Source organism: Macrobrachium nipponense, chromosome 23 (genome assembly GCF_015104395.2).
Source record: "Macrobrachium nipponense isolate FS-2020 chromosome 23, ASM1510439v2, whole genome shotgun sequence".
Lineage (NCBI taxonomy): Eukaryota > Metazoa > Arthropoda > Malacostraca > Decapoda > Palaemonidae > Macrobrachium > Macrobrachium nipponense.
In genome coordinates, this window is record NC_061090.1 from 27,144,711 (window position 1) to 27,167,210 (window position 22,500).

Sequence of the window (22,500 nt, forward strand, 5' to 3'; positions counted from 1 at the left end):
TTCCAGTCCCTACTTTAAGAACTGATTCTTCTTCTTCTTCTTCTTCTTCTGTCTTCTTATTATTATGATATTATTATTATTAATTAATTAATAAATTCCCAAATCGTCCCTACTTTAAGAACTGATCTTCTTCCTTTCTTCTTCTTTCTTCCTTCGTTCTTATTATCTTTCTTTTCTTCTTATCCTTTTATTATTATGTATTATTATTATTATTATTATTATTATTATTTAATTATTATTATTAATGATAAATTCCAATTATCGTCCCTACTAAGAACTGATTAATTCTTCTTCTTCTTCTTCTTCTTCTTCATTTCCTTCTTCTTTTCTTCTTCTTCTTTCTTCTTTTATTATTTTATTATTAAATTAGTATTAATTATTATTTTAATTGATAAATTCCATATCGTCCCTACTTTAAGAACTGATTCTTCTTCTTCCTTCTTCTTCGTCTTCTTCTTATTATTATTATTATTATTATTATTATTATTATTATTATTATATGATAAATTCCCAATATCGTTCCCTCTTAAGAACTGATTCTTTTCTTCTTCTTCTTCTTTCTTCTTTCTTCTTCTTCTTTCTTTCTTCTTTTTTTATTATTATTATTAATTAATTATTATTATTATTATTATTATATTGCTAATAAATTCACAATATCGTCCCTACTTTAAGGAAATGACGTACGCCCATCTGTCACTGAAATTCGAGATATATCTATGGTCTGCCGCTTTTAGATGAAGGCTTCATAGCAAGTCCATATTTACCCTACATGTCACTATCAAAGCGTATGAGAAAGAGCAGGAAGTTTTAGTTTGTCCTGAATCACAAAATACATTTTGAGAAGGTGCGAAAGCTTTATTTTGATAGCATTGTTAAGTTGAGGTACATGTTGTTTTATCCACCTTCCACTTGGACCCGAGCTGCGATGCGTGTTTTTCAAGTGGTGAAAATAGGATAAGTTTTTAAGATATGAATTTCTTTCTACATTTAAAATGCCCCGTCATGTTGCGTTTACTGTTAGTTATCCTTTTATTCAATACACGTTTTCTTGTTCGCAATAAAACCACCGTGTCCGATGCTTGGTGTACTGGAGGTAAAATATCGGAGAGTACGTCGCGCTGAATGAAATGATGTCCAAATCTTCTTTTCCTTTCAAGTGATGCTGCAGAGAACTGGCAGTGTCCTTTTGATAGATCAGCCTGTGTAGGGAAGAAAGATTTAAGTGTCAGAAAAAAATCAAAGAGTAGTGTGTGGTTCTAGATACTGCAGAGCTTTAAAGTGTACTTAGATATAAGTAATATAAAACGCTGTAAGCTCGACTGTCGACTTGCTTAATTAACTTTGCTTTCGTCTGTATGTATGAATGTATGTATGTAGGTAGGAAGGTAGGTAGGTAGGTAGGTATGAGGGGGGTGGGAGTAGGGGTACTTTATTGCAATTTAAGAACCAAAGAGGGGTCAGCTTCCAGAAACCGATTAGTTTCTCGTAATGCTTAACAAGAGGAAGTAAAATCGTGCTCATACAAATATGAAATAAAATCATTAATGTATCAGTTAATTAGGAATGGGATCCAATAATAGCCAGTAGCGTCTGGTATCAACATCGTGAGCTATGAATACTTCTTCCTTGTGAATCTTTCATTCCTGCACCTTTACTAAGGGCTTTCCGGGTCCTATCGTGACTCATCGCTGCCCCCCTCCCCCCCTCCTTAATGTAAATGTCTTGTGGAAGTTTTTATCTTTTCTACGGGGATTTTATTCGTAATCGGTATGATCTTCGCCTGCCACCTCGGTGGCCGCGAGTTCGAGTCTCGGCATTCCATTGAGGTGTGAGAGATGTGTATTTCTGGTGATAGATTTTCACTCTCGACGTTGTTCAAAAGAAGCCGTTGGTCCCGTTGCTGCATAACCACTGGTTCCCTGCAACTTAAAAACACCATACAAACAAACAATACAGGCACTTCAATGTTGAAGGTAGTTTGACGTTCATTGGTGATCACCCTTCCACTCACTGACTAGAGCCGGTTGTGTTGCTCAGATTTTTACATCGAAAGCTGGAACATTTAAAGATGGGTACCTCTGTTAAAGTTGAAATTTTGAAGGAGAATAAAAGTGAAATGAAATATTAATAAAGAATAAGCCTCCCCAGATTTGATGGGTAGCCTCTCGTAACGAAGACAACAAGACTTATGACGTTCTTAAAATGTTTATTCACTGGCTGAATGACCTCGTAGGTACCAATGCTTGGCCTTTGCCCTAAATTCTGTATTCTATTTTATTCTATTCTAACATGCTTATACTCGCTGGGATTTATTTGTCTAGGTTTTTTGGGACTATTTGTAACAGCCACCTGGAAGGGACGGGAACCAGGTAGCAACCACCTGGTCCGTCATTTCACCAGGTTATTTTTGGTATAAGTTCAGCTGTGGATCTTTGAAGTCATTCATGGTCGCTGGTTAGTTAGAAAAATTTATATATATAAGAATATATTATTAGATATATATATAATATTATATGAATCTGATCTATATATATATATACTAATTAATATATATTATCTATATAATGATTATATCTCCTTAGATATATATAATCTATATATATCTATTATTCTTATATATACTATATAATATTATATATACTATATCCAATACTTCTATATCTATATTCTATATCTATGTATCTATCTAATCATTATATATATCTATACATATATAATATATATAGTATTATATATATATATAATAAATTAATATATAATATATATATATATTATTATTCTATATCTCTCTATATCTATATCTATATATATATTATAAGATATCTATTTATTTGTATAATATATATATATATATATAGAATATATATTCGATAATTATTCTATCTATATATTATAATCTATTAATATAGATATACTATACTATCTTTTAAGTCTGTCTATATAGATATATTTAGTATATATATATATATATATAATCTATTATTATATCTATATAATATTATATTTAATATATATAGAGAGCGAGAGATAGAGAGAGAGAGAGATATCGATATATATATCTATATATATATCTATATATATATATCTATCTTATATATATACTATCTATCTATCTATATATATATATATATATATCTATATCTATATCTATGTATATATCTATATCTATGTATATATCTATCTATATATATCATCTATATATATATATATATATATATATAATATATATATATATATATTATATAGATATATATATAGAGATATATATCGATATATAGATATATATATATATATACTATATCTATATTAGAAATAGATATATATATATATATATATATATATATATATATATATATATATGTGTGTGTGTATATGTATATATATATATCATATATATATATATATATTATATATATATATATATATATAGAAATAAGGAAGTGAGATTTTAAGCCTTTTTGTGGGGTTGGTAAGAAGACTTCATATGTTTCATATCACAAATTATTTTCGGACTCTTTTCGTCACGAAGAATCGTTTTCATATCACAGGTGGATCATATTTAGGCAAGTCACCTTCTTTTGCGTGAACAACTTCTAATGATATTTTAGCATTGTTGCATTACTCATGTTTCAATTTCGACTTAGTTGACCGCAGTTATTGTAACGCCTTTGTCTGACATGTTTCAATTTTATTACTAATACTCAGATGACTATGTGAGTATAATTCTTCATAAATGTGCTCTGGTACATGAGTATTTGACAACATTGTAATTGGCTTTCATATTTATTTTCATCATTGATCTTAGTTAGTCTTGAGACGTGTTTGAACTAATTGGTTTTATCTTCATGTTCAACAATCCTACCGTTAAGCTTTTCTACCGTCAACTGAATTTCATGCTATAATTGATGGAAATGGTTAAAATCTCTCTCTCTCTCTCTCTCTCTCTCTCTCTCTCTCTCTCTCTCTCTCTCTCTGAATATAAGTGTTCGTTCTTTCTTAGGATTAATTAGGTGCGATGTCCTGCTTTTTCATTTCATTCTGTGCTTTTAACCTGTTGCTTCAATATTCGACTTAGTCAACGGGTACAGTTTTCATTTTTCCCCTCCTATATTACGCTTTCATCTTCTACCTTGGTCCATCTCCGTTTTTACCTGCCTCTCTCCCATTCCTCTTCCTCCTCCTCCTCCTCCCCCTCATTTCCCCCTTTCTTCCCCGTGTCCCTCCGAACCGAACCTGTTCCTCTTGTCTCAAGTTCCTCGAAGCCAGGAGATAAATACTTCACAAGACGGCAGCAGTCTCCAGAAATAGTCATAAGGCTGAGACGCAGCATCAGCATCAGCAGCAGCTCTCGGTCGGTCGAGGGGAGAGAAAGGGGGAAAAGGAGCGATAGGGGGAAGAACCGGGGAAAGTCCCGTGCAGGCGAAAAAAATGTATAACTTAAGAGGAAGAACTTGCCGGGAAAAATGTATTGCCTAGGGGAGAGCCTAGGGTAAAAGAAGCAGCTCCCTTAAAAAAAAGGGTGAAGAAGGAAGGTATTTTTACGGGGTGAAAATTATGTTTACATAATTTTTTTTGTCTTAAAAGAGGGGATCTTTAGGGTGAGAAATGTGGTGATTAGTCTATATGTGATGCGGCCAGTGGAATGGAATGAATGAGAGAGAGAGAGAGAGGAGAGAGAGAGAGAGAGAGAGAGAGAGAGAGAATGAATTTAGATAAGGCTTTTGACTCTAGTGAAAGGGAACTCATTGAAGAAGAAAATATAAAGAAGGCAGAGTATGTTGAAAAAAAAAAATTTAATACGTGTAAGAGAAGGGACATTTATAAGCAAGGGGGTGAATTGGTAAGTGTAGAATATTGAAGAGAAGAGAGGTGGGGTAAAGAGAAGATAATCGGCTTGGTGGTTTGGAAAATAGCTTAGTTTTGTAAGAGAGGGAAAGGCAGCATTCGCAACATTCATCGGTGAGGCGGTTTTTGAACGCAGTTCATGAAGAGATGTGGTCAGACTTGTATTTTTCCTTTTGCCATTTTATATGCTTCTGTTTATGTCATATATTACATTTTTTTTTTTTTTTTTTTTTTTTTTTTTTTTTTTTTTTTTTTTTTTTTTTTAGTATATGTGCTCTATCATATACTTGTTCCGAATTATACAGCTTGATCTGGGTTGAATGGCTCGATCACTTTTGGCTTTTCAGGTCTCATTTTGGCTCATTACCATTCGCATCCAGTAATTGTTGATCTGAAAGATTATTGGTTTTGTGCGTAATTCAAGAGCATTACGCACAAAATCATGTGCGAAAACACGTTCAAAAAGAGTAAATACAAAAATCAAAAGTGCACGAAAAACGTCAAAGAAAAAGTATACAAAATCATGTTGCGAAAAACGTGAGAGGAATCAGACATTTTATATGTTTTATATTTTGTATATTCAAAAGAGAGAGGAGAGGTTTACGTAAGAAATATTCCGCAAGAAAAATGGCTAATTTAACAGGGAAAAATGCAGCTTGTCTAAGGTCTAAATATTTTGTAGACTTTGCGACCCATTGGCTGTTGGATATCAGGAAGGAAAAGGAGAGAGAGAATGGTTTGTCTGTGTTGCTCATCAAGTGTATAAAATAATGCGATAAAAAAACTTTGAATAGTGGAAGACTTTGGTATTGACTTTATTCATTATAAATGGAAAAAACGGATATTTAATATAAATGCCAAAAGACGGATATTTAATATAAATGCCAAAGACGGATATTCATTATATGTGAATGGCAAATACGGACGAGTAGTGTTTCAAGTTAGAACCAGGACCCACTGGTTAGGACCACTGTGACAGAGTTGTTGTTATCGAGTTCCGATTGTGCTCTGTTCTGGTGAACAACATTGTTTTTTTTATATATGGATTATTATTTAATTGCATGTATATTATATAGCGTAGTTGATACAATTCATAGGAGAGAGAGATAGTTCTTAAGTTTTTTTTTTTTTTATCTTTATGTTTTTCTTATATCATGCATTTGTTTTGTTTTCGTATTACGATTGTTGTCCTCTTTCTCTCTCTCTCTCTCTCTATATATATATATATCTATATATATATATATATAGATATATATATATATATATATATATATGTGTGTGTGTGTGTGTGTGTGTGTGTGTCTGTATATATATATATATATATATATATATATATATATATTATATATATATGTATGTGTGTGTGTAAGTGTGTGTGTGTGGTGTGTGTGTGTGTGTGTGTGTAATGCATACATACATGGAGGCAGAAATTTCTTAAATGAAAACTATACGTTGAAGACGAACTAGCTCGGAAAGCCAACCCGACAAGGTTGGGTCCCCTTGGGGGGAGCGGGGTAGGTATATAGGTAGGTGTATAGGGTCGAAAGTAAAACTGCGAAAATTTCCCCTTTAAAGAGGGAAGTCTTGCGAGGGAGTTTTCGTTCGCGGCTTAAAGAGGGGAAGGCGATTAATAAAGGAGAGGTGGGGATATGAGAGGAGCGAGAAGGATGATGATGGGAGAGGATAATTGGGAATCGGTTGAGGAAGGGAAGGGAGGAACTTGACTCGTGTGTATTTCATGTATATCATTTCAGTTTTGACACGGGATTCAGTCATGCCTCTTTGGACTATAATTGGAATATAAAATTTAGGTCTGAGGCCTAGGCGCTGGGACTTACGAGGTCATTCAGCGCTGGAAGGGAAATTGAAGCAATATTTAGGAAGAAAGATAATGATATAAGAACGGAGGTACAGTAAAAGGAATGAAAGGGGTTGTAGTTTGGGGGCCGAAGGGACGCTGCAAAGAACCTTAAGTAGTCCCAGTGCCTACAGTATACCGCGTGAGGTGCACTGATGGAGTTCCTTTCCTATACGGGGAAATGCTTCCCACTGGAATTAAAGGTGAAGTGGTTGTAAAGAGATGAGACGAAGGGTTGATTAAGAGGAACCTTAAGAAAGTTTGGTCGTAGTAAGTAAGGTTTTGGGTGAGGTTCTTACTTACTCCTTGGCCCCTCCCCAGCCAGGCTACGACCCACTACTGTCTAGTATTTGCCAGGTACCTAATCCAATGCGTAGGACGGGAAGGAGTTCTTCGATTGTTAAGGATATGACGCCAAAGTCGTTTGGCCCAATTTGGGAGTAGCTAGAATATAATATATATATATATATATATATATATATATATATATATATATATATATATATATATATATGTGTGTGTGTGTGTGTGTGTGTGTGTGTGTACAGTATGCATAGTGCGGTATCATTTTACCATTAATTTTATCGATGAAAAGAGGTAAAACTTACGAAAGGGAAAATTTACCTAAAATGAAGCTGTAAATCCTCTTCCTCCTCCCCCTCACAGAACCTTTGCATGCATGGAGTATCCTGAAACCCCTGGTCTCCCCCCGTGGATTTATCGTCTCCATCAATCAGCGTTCATCTTCACAAGGTAAGAAGAAGGGCCCCGGTGAATTATTTCTCTAGGAGGAACTCGTGGATGAGCCGTATTTTAAGACCTGAACTCGTTCCGCCCTGTTCATGTTGATGGGAAAGGGGGAATGTCTGTTTATCTTTCACTTTACGCATAGTGCAAGTGATTTGTTACGGAACCCACTCTCTCCTGTATGGGAAAACTTGTGTTACTTGCCTTTCACTATTTATTTGCTGATGACTTTTACGCATTTTTACATTTTACAGTTCTCAGTATTGATGGTTTATAATAGTATAGTTTGTTAATATTACAAAGTACAGTGTATAGCAATGATTGTGTTGCTATTCAACTTACGTAATTTCCAATAGTGGAAAACTGGTAACTTTTTATGTTTTTATGCGGAGTGTACGTGGTTGTTTTCAAATACATGTACCTTTCCTTTATTGCAGCTGTTTGTACCTAGATTTGCTATTACAGTGTACAGCATTTGCAACTAAATGAGAAGCTGTCTGTTGTTTTCAGTATTGATAATGCGACGCTCAGCTAAACTTAAATTGAAATGTTCATTTATGCTTTTGTCAAATCAATCAGCTATAAAGATTGTCCCTTGTTGTATTAAGTGGTATTGTCTTTTTTTCGAGTGTGGTTTTTTGATTGGTTTATACTCAGTGATGTACAATCGCGTTTGCTTGAATGGTTGCTATCTATATGCCTTCATGGTCGCTCGGAAGTGATGCTTAACGCTTCGCTTCTTTATACGACACGGGACATTAATAAGTTCATTTACGGAAGCGGTAGAACCTCAAAGTAACTCAGACTCGTTGAAAGATTACCATTAATACAACCTGCTGTTCTAAGATGCAGATTTTCTTAGCATTCTTGCGTTTCTATTTTAAGGAAATTCGCCTTTTTTTCCCTTTCCCAAACCTACCGTTTGTATTTCGAAGATGCAATATGTTTTGTCGTATTCACACACACACACACACACACACACACACACACACACACACACACACACACACACACACACACACACACCGTATACACCTATACGCGGTTGGGTGCTTTCGTCAAGTCAGGAAAGGATAAGATATATCTCTGTTCTGATGTTCTTGAAGTTATGTTATTTTTCTCGATAATACCATACATTGTCACTCGTTGATATTTCTGAAAATGCGTTGGTTAATGCGTACGTTCAAGCATCGCCTTCTTTTAACTCTGGTAATTGAAGTGGGTACCTGTGCCCCTGTCAGTGCTTCGAAGTCATTTCAGGTGTAACTTGATTGGCTGGGCATTTAGCCACTTTTCTCATAATTTTGGTTTATACATTAACGTCCGCACCACGGCCTTTCTAAGTCATTGGATTGAAATCCCCTGTTTTTAAGTGTACACTGCATACGACTTTCATATATTGATTTATTTACTTAATTATTTATATGTCCTAAGTTTGACTGCTACGCCTACACTTTCTGAACTGTTGTTGTCGATAGTCACTTACGGTTACTTAATTCGGGCGTTCTTCCCAGGCAAAGTTCATAGCATTCCAGCATAATGTCATAAATTGCAAGGCAATCATTTTGTCATTGAGAAAGATTCACTATGCCCATCTCTTAATGATGCAATTTTACAATGCGAAATGGCGATGTCATATTTGGTTATAAATTATAAAAAAGATTTTTTTGCGTGGTAAAGATCCACTACGTCCTTTCTCTAGATCAGTGATTCCCAACCTTTATACCTTCAAGGAACCCCTGGAACGATTTTTCATATCCTAGGGAACCTTTACCTTCTCTCTCTCTCTCTCTCTCTCTCTCTCTCTCTCTCTCTCTCTCTCTCTCTCTCTCTCTCTCTCTACACACACACACACACACACACACACACATATATATATTACTTAATATAAATCATATAATATCTACCATTGCTATTCGAGCTGTGCAAATTCAGATCAGTGGCATTTACAATACATATTTATTTCAAGACTTCTTGCGGAACCCCTGATGATGGAATGAGGAACCCCACGGTTCCGCGGAACCCTGGTTGGGAATCGCTGCTATAGATAATGCAATATTCTTCTGTCTATCATGACGGTATAAGAAATGTCGGTGTCAAATTGAGTTTCACGGGAAAATAACCACCTTGCAATGTCTTCCGTAGCTTTCTGAGAAACGGGAACCAATTGTGAGGCAACATCTGTTAATATGGTAATGATTGCTGGGTGACTACCTGCTCGGCGGGTCATTCTCAACGTAGCAGCGGTTGTTTATGCATACAAATGCCGGGTTGCTTGGCGATAATAAGCGCGCGTGGAACAACGAGTTTCTTGTGTTGCAACAGCTATTTCTCCCTTGAGAAGGCTAATTTGACGCTGCATTTTTAATGATGGTGGTGTCCTGTTAAGTTTAGAAAGGTGGTTAATACTAATTGTTGGGCAGTTTGTCATTTATTAAGCTTTATTTACATATCGCTGTTTATGTCTTTTAAGTGTTTTTTATGTTTATGTATTTTCTCAGGTTTTCTTATTTAAGGAATGGACATTCTGTTCATCCAGAGATTCCAATTAAATGTTATACATATTATTATACATATTATATTATTATTATTATTATTATTATTATTATTATTATTATTATTATTATTTTATTATTTTTATTATTCAAAGAAAACTCATAATCACATGAGTCAATAAAATGGGAAAGTAAATCCACAGTAGTGCGGCTGTTTGATTTTGTTGTTTAAAATATATAGAACAGAAAGCTTTCGATGACCTACACAGTCCTCCTTGTCAATCAAACGCATACTTCTGAGGATTTACTTTTCCATTATTATTATTATTATTATTATTATTATTATTGTTATTATTATTATTATTATTATTATTATTAGCTCTATCACAGTCCTCCAATTCGACTGGGTGGTATTTATATAGTGTAGGGTTCCGGGTTGCATCCTGCCTCCTTAGGAGTCCATCACTTGTCTTACTATGTGCTATTATTATTATTATTATTATTATTATTATTATTGTTATTATTATTATTATTATTATTATTATTATTATTATTTTTCTGAATTTGGATCGGTCAGCCAGTATATTTGGTCCAGTTTCTCGTAAGATTCAGAGGTGTGGATAAGCACTAGGGCATCATCTTTGTCTGCTCTTCTTATTGTGATTTCTTGGTTTTCGCTCAATTTTCATTATCATCATCATCATCATCATCATCATCGTAATTTTATTTATGTCTTCTTTTTTTCTGGTAATATAGGAGACGCGTACTAGCACTGGCGAAAATACGCTGCGCTATACATGTATTACATATAGAATGTATGTACACAATTTGGTTGCTGTTACGAGGAAAGTATAAGCCTATTTGTAGCCCGAAAAATTCAGCAAATAAGACTTGATCTCTCGTGACTATTTTCAGTGCTAGTGAAAGATGAATATTTTTTGTCTGGATGGCTGACGTCAAGTTACAATGTCCGCTTCATGCAATGGAGGAAAAGTTGCGGAAAACAACAGAAAAAACAAAAATGCGCCGAAGTTTCTTCAGCGTAATCGAGTTATCTACGCAGCGTATAATGCTGTATGAAACAATCAGGTGGTCTGTGTTGGCACCTGCGATCTTAGCTAACTTTAACCGTAAATAAAATAAAAACTGCTAAGGCTATGCTGCTGCCATTTTGGTGTATTTGATGATTGGGGAGTAGATGATCAACATGCCAATTTGCAGTCCTCTAGCCTCAGTAGCTTTTAAGATCTTATGGCGGGCAGAAAAGTGTTGACAGACAGGCAAGTAGCCATTTCAACAGTTTTCTTTTACAGAAAACTGTTGATGCATTAACCCACAGTGAAAGGATTCAGTAATAGTGAATATGAGACCGGGTTATTCCCAAAACAGAGACCGAAATTTGAAATGTTCAGTGGATACGGAAGTAAAAGGAACCGAATATATATATATAGGAATTGAACAACATAATCAATTAATACCTGATATATTCGGTTTAGAGGAACCGAATACTGTGCTTTGCTTATAGGACTTCACTAACACCCGCTACAGCTCACTCCAAACTTCCTATATACGTTGCAAGCTTCCAGCAAAGATTGGTTGTTCGTCCTGGAAGCTGTGATTGCTTGAATGTCTATTTGATGGCTGAAAACGTTGGGACAGATTTGTTCTCAGTGGTATGCAACTTAGTAATGAAGGTATAGAGTAGGTAAGTGACCAAATCCTCGACCAGAATGTGCAATAATCTCAGGTGGAGAGGGACGCTCAGATCGAAAGTTTTGAATCGGATCATACATAATTTAAGCGCCCCAGTGGCATGGTCGGTATGGTCTTTGCTTGTCACCTCGGTGGCCGCGATTTCGATTCTCGGGCATTCCATTAAGTTGTTAGAGATGTGTATTTCTGGTGATAGAAGTTCACTCGACGTGGTTCGGAGGTCACGTAAAGCCGTTGGTCCCGTTGCTGAATAACCACTGGTTCCATGCAACGTAAAAACACCATGCAAACAAACTATACATAATTTAATGGAGATGTTGAGAAAAGGGGATTTTTTTCCCCCTGAGATCATAATTTCTGCTGATGGCGGATGGTCAGGTTGTGAAGTACGTTACCTAGAAGTCTACAGTTTTTACTTGCCAAAGAAAATGGCATAAAACGCTTAAATCAAGTAATGAAAAGACGATTATAGTTTTTGTAGTATATATTTTCATTGCTCCAAAAATTTCTCATATTAGGTACATTGCAAAAGCTTCTCCATAATCATGACTCGGAAGTGTTTAACAAAATGGTTGGCGACGTACTTTAGGCTATTTCATCGTTCAAGACAACCTAAAGACTATGAGACGTTTGCTGGTCGAATGTCCCAGACTTGGGAATTTGAGACGTAGGTTCCTGTCCTTGGGGGGGCGTGACAGAGAAGGTCGTTTTATTCCAGCCACAATTCTCGGAAAGAATTGCAACAATATAGAGCAGTTATATATCTTTATGTGGAAGGTTTGCATCCTCAACAAAATTTAGTTCATACATTTATATTTTCAGATATTTTTATATGAATTTCATTTTAAACTTATTATTTTTTATTCTATTTGAATTTATTCCGATGTCAATAATGTAGGTGTTGTGACGCCAGTTTTAATAGACAAAGTTAATCAGTCAACCTAAAGAGGTCGCCAGTGTTGATATGATGAACTAAGGTTTGTTCTTCATAAAATGCTTTCGTTTGTGATTTGCTTGACTGCCTGAATGATGATGTGTGGGCCTCGTTTTTCGGGGTTTGGTTATACAAGGTGATAAGCTTGATTTTCATTTGCTGAACGATAACCTGTAGAACTTATTATCACAAGCCTTGGGCTGTGCTGTAGCCTAATGTACCTTGTCTTTTCGGGGTCTGTGGATTATTTCCTTGCTATATGATATTCTCGAGCATAGTTCCCGTTGTTTGTTTATTAATTATTGACATTTCCTTGGCTCATAAGTACGTACTACGCTTTAAAAATCGCAGTAGATGCGCGTGACTTCATTAAATTCCTGTGGTATTCGCTTATCATAAGTACTATATTATTATTATTTTTTTTTTTTGCAGAATTTATTAGAATATTGTTTAGGGGTAATTTACCCCTCGGGAAGCTTACTGTGTATGTACTTGGCCTCGTGTCATATTAAGTTAGAATGTTTGCTTGCTATAATGGAAGAGAATAACTTTTTTCTACCTACAAACGCTCACCCGTCACAGTTTCGAGAAAGTTTTGTGTGCGTGAATGTAAAAACCCGTGGGGGTGGGGGGGACAGAACTGTTAATACTGGTGCATGGATTTCTCTGTACTCGTAAGAAGTGGAGAGGAGAGAAAAGGAGGGGGAAAAAAATGGCTGAAACTATTGACTACACTCGACTGATCTCTACGCAGAGGTTCACTCCGTTCCCACAACTCCGTGTTGCACATTTACTCTTGGCTGTGATTAAAATGAACTTCCAAATAATATATATAGTACCATATAGTAGGCCGTTTTTGTAATCTACTTGACTAGTGGTAAGTAATACGGTATGACGAGAAGGAATTGGATTGACTGGGTTGTTTTTAACTTAGTTTAACAACCAAATCATCTTCACTACACCAACCGGGCAGACCGGCGAATATCTCTCTCTCTCTCTCTCTCTCTCTCTCTCTCTCTCTCTCTCTCTCGCATGCGCGCCTTCATGTGTGCTTCCACACGGCCCCGTATGCCTTTATTTTTGGTCGATATTCAATGCAAATTACGGTATTACGTTACTTTTTTATTAATACAAAAGTTGAATGTGTTGAGGATAGAATCTTATGAAGCCCGGGGAGGAGGAGGAGGAGGAGGATCGTAGCGCCGTTATAAACACCGACGGACGTCGTAGCATCCAAGCCCGGCTAGCTCAGTCGGTAGAGCACGAGACTCTTAATCTCGGGGTCGTGGGTTCGAGCCCCACGTTGGGCGCAATTCTTTTTGGCCCGTCGGGTTTTCTTTACTTTCTGTTATTGGGCTCTGCGGTTTGTTGTTGTTGTTTACGTAGACTTCGTATTGTAAACTGATAAAATTCTTCGTCTTTTCAATTACCGATATCGGAATTATTTTGCTATTTAGGAACATATTTAGCTTGTTCATTTCGTCTCATAAGAATAGAGTTTTATTTTTTTATGGAATAACGTTTCTAGCTTGTTCAGATGCATGTAAGAAACGAGTTACTTTGCGGTTAATAATGTTTTCACTGGTTTATGTGGATATAAAAATAGTGTTCTTTCGCTACTTAATAACGTTTACAGCTGGTTCATATGGATATAAGAATAGAGTTCTTTTGCTCCTTCATAACGTTTACAGCTGGTTTATGTGGTTATAAATAGAGTTCTTTTGCTTTAAAATAACGTGTTCAGATGGTTCATGTGCTTTCAGATGATTCGTGTGGTTATGAGAAGAGAGTGCTTTTGCTGTTTAATAGCTTTTTCAGATGGTTCACGTGGTTATGATAATGGAATGCTTTTGTTGTTTAATAACGTTTTCAGATGGTTCGTGTGGTTATAATAATAGAGTACTTTTGCTGGTTAATAACGTGTTCAGATGGTTCGTGTGGTTATAATAATAGAGTACTTTTGCTGGTTAACAACGTTTTCAGACGTTCGTTTTGGTTAAATAATAGAGTACTTTGGCTGGTTAACAACGTTTTCAGATGGTTCGTGTGGTTATAATAATAGAGTACTTTTGCTGGTTAATAACGTGTTCAGATGGTTTCGTGTATTATAATGAATGAGTAACTTTTGCTGGTTATAACGTGTTCAATGGTTTCGTGTGGATTATAATATAGAGTCGTTTGCTGGTTAATAAAACGTGTTCAGATGGTTCGTGTGGCTATAAGAATAGTTTTTTTGCTATTTGTTCATGTTTTCACCTGGTTCATGTGGTTATAAGAATAGTTCTTTGTTATTTAATAATGTTTTCAGATGATTCGTGTGGTTATAGAATATATATATATATATATATATATTATATATATATATATATATATATATATATATATATGGTATTTACTGACGATTTCAAGTGGTTCATGTAGATAATACGAAGTTCTTATGTTATTCAGTAACAGATACAGCTGGTTCATACAGATATAAGAATAGTGTTATTTTGCTACTTAATAACACTTCCAGTTGGTTCATGTGGATGAAAGAGTATAACGTCTAATTACTCTGAAAATTAAATTCCTACTTCCTTTTAGTTTGTGAAATCCACAAACCATCGCCTTCGGGAATTGGCATTTCTGGAATATTTGTTTTGTGTATTTCCAACAGTGAAGTGACACTTTCGTGTGATATATTTACGTAATCTTATTATACATCTATTCCAGAAAATTAAATAGACACGATTCAGAAACTCTGGTGTGTTTAAATAAGTGAAAATAAAGATTCTTTTGATCTGATGAAATGGCTCAAATTATAATCGCTGGTGTTGCTACATATTCAAGCTTGTTGGGTTGATATTCTCTCTCTCTCTCTCTCTCTCTCTCTCTCTCTCTCTCTCTCTCTCTCTCTCTCTCTCTCTCTCTCTCTCTCGAATAATCGTTGTAATTACCTTTATATGCATCTGTATCCAACAAAGTGTTGTGTCATGGGCTCGTTATTCCGTGTCTGAAATATCATGAAAACATTTCTCTTGTTTATTCTGCTTTTTTATTTTTGATTGCCTTTCATCTCATATTAATTGCTTTTTTTTATTCCCAATACTTTATGTTAGATTTCACTCTGATGATGATGATGACGATGATTCCACGAAACAGTTCCAAACCTTTATACGTTCATTCTCTCTCTCTCTCTCTCTCTCTCTCTCTCCTCTCTCCTCTCTCTCCCTTCTGTGTCTGTCTGTCTGTCTGTCTGTCTGTCTGTCTCTCTCTCTCTCTCTCTCTCTCTCTCTCTTTCTCTCTCTATTTTAACAACACATGAGCCCTGTTCATTGTACAGTGTTTTTGAGTCCTTTGTGCGCGCTGTTTTTTATAAACTGTTTTTAGCTTAGTGCTCATGATCGATCCTCAACCGCTTGTTTTGGAACTGTAATTGGTTTGTTTTTATTTCATTGGTTTTTAATAGCAGTTGTTTTGATAATTATTTTTGTATATATATTCAGACATCTGATGCCCTTAATATTGTAGTAGGCACCCGAGTTATTCCTGTCTTTGTTTTTCACTTTTGCATGACTGAGCTTCAATGCTTTTTATGATAAATTATAAAAAATTGTAAATATGTTTGTATATATATATATATATATATAAATATATATATATATATATATATATATATATATATATATATATATATATATGTATGTATATATATAGTATGGTTTTCATTGAGAAAATTAGATAAATGTAATGAAGATTAATGAGAGAAAAACTGGGTGGAACAGGTGTTTGTTGTGAAACAGTTAGATGCAGAGTTTGAAAGTTAAAAGGAAAGCTTTATATTGGCCTAGAAAAAGCAATGTATATTGAAGTAGAGCGATATTATGGAGAGTGACTGGGTTTGTGTAAGAGTGAGTCTACGACGAACGAAAGTGTGATATTTAACTCTTGTTTACTTTTTAATATCTTGTCGGATTGAGTGATTCGAGAAGACAGGAGAAAGCAAATGGATGGATAGATACTTGGCATGCCAGTAGAAACCGGGGCGGGAATGGTTGAGGGGACTTCCTGTATGGAAGCGAAGTGTTGATGTTGATTGCGAATGAAAGGAAAAGGATGAGGCTGTTGAAATGAGTACTTAGCTGAGGATATGTGGCATCAGACACATTATAGAAGTGGTACAACGGTTACTTTATGTGAAATGATTAATATGTGTGTTTTGGGATGGTTTGGTTCTTTGGAAAGAATGGAAGACGAGGGGTGCACCGATGAAGAGTGTATGATTTGTAAATGTGATTTTTTTTTTTTTTTTTTTTTTTTTTTTGGGGGGGGGGGGGGGGTTTTTTTTTTTTTTTTTTTTGTGGGCGAGGAAATATAGAAAATGCGTTGAGTATTGGAAGGAGACGGCAGTAGTATAAAGGGAGGCTGGTATTTAAGCACAAGGGAAGAGGTGAATAGTGCAGTGTGAGGAGATACAACACTTTTAGTGTTGTATCTCTCTCTCTCACACACACACACACACACACACACACACACACACACACACGTTAGCAACATTGGAAGAGTTCAAAAGAAAGCTAGACAAAATCATTAGGACACTGTGAACGAACAGTAAAACCTGCTCTTAGAGATAAGTGAGCACACGATGTCTCCTCGAGTGGACTAACAAGTCGTTGAGACATCCTAATCCTTGTAACTCCTTGCAACTCTCAGATCGAGAATTCGAATTACGATCTGCTTTGATGTAATTTTAAACGCTCCGATTGACAGTCGGGTTTGAGTTGCAAATAATCTGCATTTTTGGCTGAGAGTGTTAGGTGATTGACTGGGTAAGAATAAGATGTGAGAGGGATGAATGACCTGATGAGGATCTCTGGACCCTGACCCATAATGAGAACAGTTCATAATGGAGGGATTTTATTTTGGCGTTTTTTAGGTAGTTGTATTTTTAGCATTATATTTTTGTTAACGTGTGCGCGTGAGAGAATATATATATGTATTTTCTGAAATTATATATTTGTGTGTGTGTGCGTGTATATAATATATTATATATATATATATATATATATGTATATATATATACATACATATATATCATACATACATACATATATATATATATATATATATATATTTAGATATATATATATATAGATATATATATATATATATATATATATATATCTATATATATATCTTATGAGAGAGAGACAGAGAGCAAGCCATCAGGATCAGGTAGGAGGTGATCAATCAGTAACTATCTCTCTCTCTCTCCTCTCTCTCTCTCTCCTCTCTCTCCTCTCTCTCTCTCTCTCTCTGCATGTTTTGTCTTCCTAAAAATGCTCCAAGTTGTAAAATTGTGAGCCCAATTTATATCAAGAGAAGAGAACGTAACGAAGCAACGAGAATGGCCTTCAATTGCGAATGCCACACTTTTACAAACCTTATCATCCACATCTAGCTGCGTCAGTTACCCGCAACGTATGGGAGAATTATGTCGCCGCCAAAGGAGCCACGAAAATAGCAGGCCCCTGAAGTTTCGAGCAAGACTTATTGTCGGGGGTTTCTCTCTCCCTCATCTGTCCCCATGGCGCAGTGGATAGCGCGCTGGACTTCTAATCCAGAGGCCGCGGGTTCGAATCCCGCTGGGGATGTTGTTATTATGGTGGCGCCGAGCGTTTCTTCCCCGGGTCTTTTCTTCCGCAGACTACTGCTTACTGTTCTTTCTACATTTCTAGTTATGGTGCCAAAAGCAATAATGATATGGGCTTGTGTAGTTGAAATGCGGCCGTGGGGTGTGGGTCGAATTATTCCTCCGTTGGATGGGGTGATATTTAAAGGGGGCCGTAGCAACAGCAGGAGGAGGAGGGTGGCCGTAGGGGGTGTGGGACAGGGTGATGCTCAGGAGGTGGGAGGGAAGGTGAGAGAACCTGGGAGGGAGGGAGAGAGTGAGAGGGAGGAGCCGAGCTGCGTGGCGCCGCCAGGGAAGGTTCTCGTTTTCTGTTCGCTCCATTCCACTTCGCCTTCGACCGTAGATCAACTTTTACCTCTATGGAAAGGATATTTCTCTCTCTCTCTCTCTCTCTCTCCCTCTCTCCCTCTCCCTGAGACAGGCGAGAGAGCATTTCAAACTTGCTCCTAAGCACAGCAGATTAAATGAAAAGCAATTAAGAGCCGATGCAATGTCTAGAAACTTAGAATCTGGTGATTATCCTCGTCTTTGGAAAGATATCCAGTCCTTAAATCCCAAAACTAAAAAAGCTATCACAGAGAGTAGGGGAAGCAGTCGGAGACGAGGCTATCGCAAGTATGTGGGGAGATGACTTCAAAAATATCCTGAATTGCATGAATGATCAAGATTCCCGAAGGGATGTAGATAACCTCCTCACTGATAACATTCAATTTCATTTTGCACACCGTACTACGCCAGGTAACATCTGCGATGCCATAAACAGCCTACCTAATAATAAATCGCCCGGCTGTGATGGTCTTCCCGCAGAGGCTTTCAATTTCTACCATCCGGTAATTTACATTTTGCTAGCTGCTCTATTCAATGCGTGCATAATTCACCAGTTTCTTCCAGACTCCTTACTCTTAGTTAACTTGATACCATTAATAAAAAACAAGCTAACGGATGCAGCTGACCCTGGCAACTACCGGCCGATTGCAGATTGCAATCACAACGATCGCATCGAAGATACTTGAGTCGGTTCTTCTAGTGAGATTTCTCCCCTTTCTACACACTACTGACAACCAGTTCGGGTTTAAAGCAAACCACTCAACCGACACCTGCATCTATATACTGAAAGAATTGCTGAACTACTACCTATCATCAGCCTCTCCTGTTTTCCTTTGTTTTGTGGATGTGAGAAAAGCATTTGACAGAGTAAACTACCTGAAGCTCTTCCTGAAGCTGCATAAAAGAGGCACACCCCTGTATCTAATTGGCATTTTACATTGCTGGTTCTTCACACAGCAATTCTGTGTCAAATTGGGTAACGTATTATCGTACACCTTCGGCTCCCTAAACGGGCTTCGGCAAGGGTCATTCTCTCTCCATACTTGTTTAACACGTACACAGATGCCTTGAATGCCAAACTGAACTCACTCACAATCGGATGCAACACAATGAAACACCTATAAACAACCTCTGTTACACCGACGATATGGTTCTGATTTCCCCATCAGTGCAAGGTCTCCAACGACTCATCGACACTTGCCGCCGATATGCCAAGGAATTTGACATACTTCACAACGAAACCAAGACCCAGTCCAGTGCATGTCGCTGCTCCCGAGATCGCTTAAGCATATTGGAGAACTACAAATTTTCCTCGGAAACCATCGGCTGGAATTTGTGCGCGAATTTCCGTATTTGGGTCACATTATCACCGACGACCTAAAAGATACGGCTGACATTGAACAGAGGCGTCGTAAACTATATGCAACTGGCAACATGATTGCAAGGAGGTTTGCCTTCTGTCACCGAGACGTAAAACTGCTGCTCTTCCGCTCGTACTGCTACAAAATCTATGGGTGTTCCCTCTGGACGAACTATATACCCGAGAGACCATGAGACGTATCACTGTTGTGCACAATGACCTTTTGAGACGCCTCACAAACACTCCCCGCTACCACTCCGCCACACAGATGTTCATAGAAAACCACCTGGACAATCTAAAAGTCATTGTAAGGCGAACAGTGTCCAGTCTGGTAACCCGAGTGAGAAACAGCAGCAACTCGCTCATACAAAGCATCCTCAGGAGTGAAACAATAAAATCTAAATTGTGAGGCCATTGTCCCATAAAGGACTTAATCTATATTGGCAAGATGTCAACTGCAGATTCTGTCATTATTATTATATTTATTGCTGATATTTTACTTTTTCATTATTACTGTGAATATTATCAAGTTAAAATTTTTCTGCATTCAATTTTCGTATTTAGCCCTCTGGACCTGACTACTGTAACCACCTAAGGAACCACCTAAGGTCTCTAGTTGAAATTTAAGTTATATAATCTGTGCACTAACTGTTATAACTCTCAATGCTTTTTTTCTCACCTATATCATTACTGTTATTACTGTCTTTTATGCTACCTCAGCTATTTTGTGGATAAGTGCCGTTTATTCATTTTTTTTATCATGTCTCATGTATCTAGATTGCGTATGTTACTGTCTGTATTTTGTATATTCCATTTACATGGCCCTCAGCTGAAATAAAGGATATTATATACGTTTATCTATAAATATCACGGAAGACTTTATTATTGAATACTCTCTCTCTCTCTCTCTCTCTCTCTCTCCTCTCTCTCCTTATAATATATATACGATTGTACTATGAAAATCACGAAAGACTTTGTTATTGAATGAATACGTTTCTCTCTCTCTCTCTCTCTCTCTCTCTCTCTCTCTCTCTCTCTCTCTCTCTCTCTCTCTCTCTCTCTCACTTACGTTTGTGCCCGGCCCAACTTTAAATCAGTGTGCTATAACATAAAAGAACCACATTTCGAGAAAAAAAAATGTACATTCAGATATCACCTTTAAAATGTACTACTTTGAATATCACATTAAAAATGTACTACTTTGAATATCACCTTCAAGAAAGTACTTCAAAATGTACTACATTATCGCATTAAAAATGTGTACTTTGAAAATCACCTCAGAAAAGTACACTTTGAATTATCACCTTCATACGTGTACTGATTTTTAGATATCACCGTCAAAATTGATTACTTTACATATCGCCATCAAAAAGAGCTATTTTGAATATCATCTTCAAAAATACTCTACTTTAGATGTCACTTTCAAAAATGTACTTCAAGATATATTGGTACTCTGTTTTAAATTATTTGTCCACAGTCACGATATATTAATGCCTTAAGTCTCAAAATTACGTATTCATCATTGTTTGCAAGGATTGGCCTGCACTGAAGACAATGGTATTCAGTAGAATTATATTGAATTACAGTCTTTTCTTTATCAAACTATTTCTAAGCATTATTCTAGCAAAACCATGTGGATCTTTATAAAAGATTAGTCTCCGCTCAGAATGTAAGATTCCACATATTTTGTTGTTCAAAAGCAAGGCGTGTTCCGACCTCCAGCTTACTCGAGATACGTGCAAGATTTTCCCTTCATGCAGAAGCTGTAAACATTGTGTAAACATTGTATTCCTAACTTACCGTGAAGTGGTCTTCTTAATTAAACCTCCATACTTACAACAAGGACCAAATGAAAAGGACAGAAATGAAACACGTTCATGTATTATCAGTTATTAGTGGAAGCACAAAATAATTGAACAGAATCACATCCAAAATTCAGTACACCAAATAAATTAAAACGCTAAAATCTACGGTCAGGTAGCGCGCTGTTGCACCAACTAACATTAAAATATATAGGTATGCTATAAATATCATAACCTAAAATTCCTGCATCTTTAACTCAACGCGAAACACCTTTATCCGACCTTTTTAGGCTCTTCTATGGACCTGTCCTACACCCCCAACAAGAACAACAAAGTAGTTTGTAGTCTTACTCCCCGAGTAAGCTATATAGGGTCCTTATAAAGATATATTGGCTACGTTTGAGATGAGGTCTCTATACCAGTAAGCGTTGATATGAAAAGCATTGTTTTGGTATCTGCATTGGGTGTGGCAAAGAGAAGTCGGTCGAAAGATGAAAGGATTCTGATGTCTTGATGTAGATTTGTCTTAGTTACCATTAAAGTCTCTGTTGAAATTGCTTTTGAGTCAACGAGAACCGAAAGTTTGTCTTTCGAGCTGTATTGGCATTCCAGTCATTTTTTTATCTATGGCAAAGCTATTCGTTTAAAAAAAAAAAAAAAAAAAAAAAAAAAAAAAAAGTTTCGTTATTAAAGTATAGTTTAGTACTGTACAGGATAGGCATATTGCTGTCGTTTGGCGGGAGGCTTT

General features: G+C 36.3%; 1 long non-coding RNA gene and 2 other non-coding genes across 3 annotated transcripts in view; all 3 read left to right on the forward strand.

Annotated features, from left to right (window-relative positions):
• Positions 1 to 22,500, forward strand: part of LOC135196352 (uncharacterized) — a 676,510-nt gene that overhangs the window by 111,458 nt on the left and 542,552 nt on the right. Inside the window, exon 2 of the long non-coding RNA XR_010310391.1 lies at positions 7,370 to 7,456. This is a non-coding gene — a long non-coding RNA (uncharacterized LOC135196352). The remainder of the gene's footprint in view (positions 1 to 7,369; positions 7,457 to 22,500) is intronic.
• Positions 13,830 to 13,902, forward strand: Trnak-cuu (transfer RNA lysine (anticodon CUU)). The gene has a single exon. It is a non-coding gene; the product is annotated as a tRNA-Lys (tRNA).
• On the forward strand, positions 18,153 to 18,225 carry Trnar-ucu (transfer RNA arginine (anticodon UCU)). The gene has a single exon. It is a non-coding gene; the product is annotated as a tRNA-Arg (tRNA).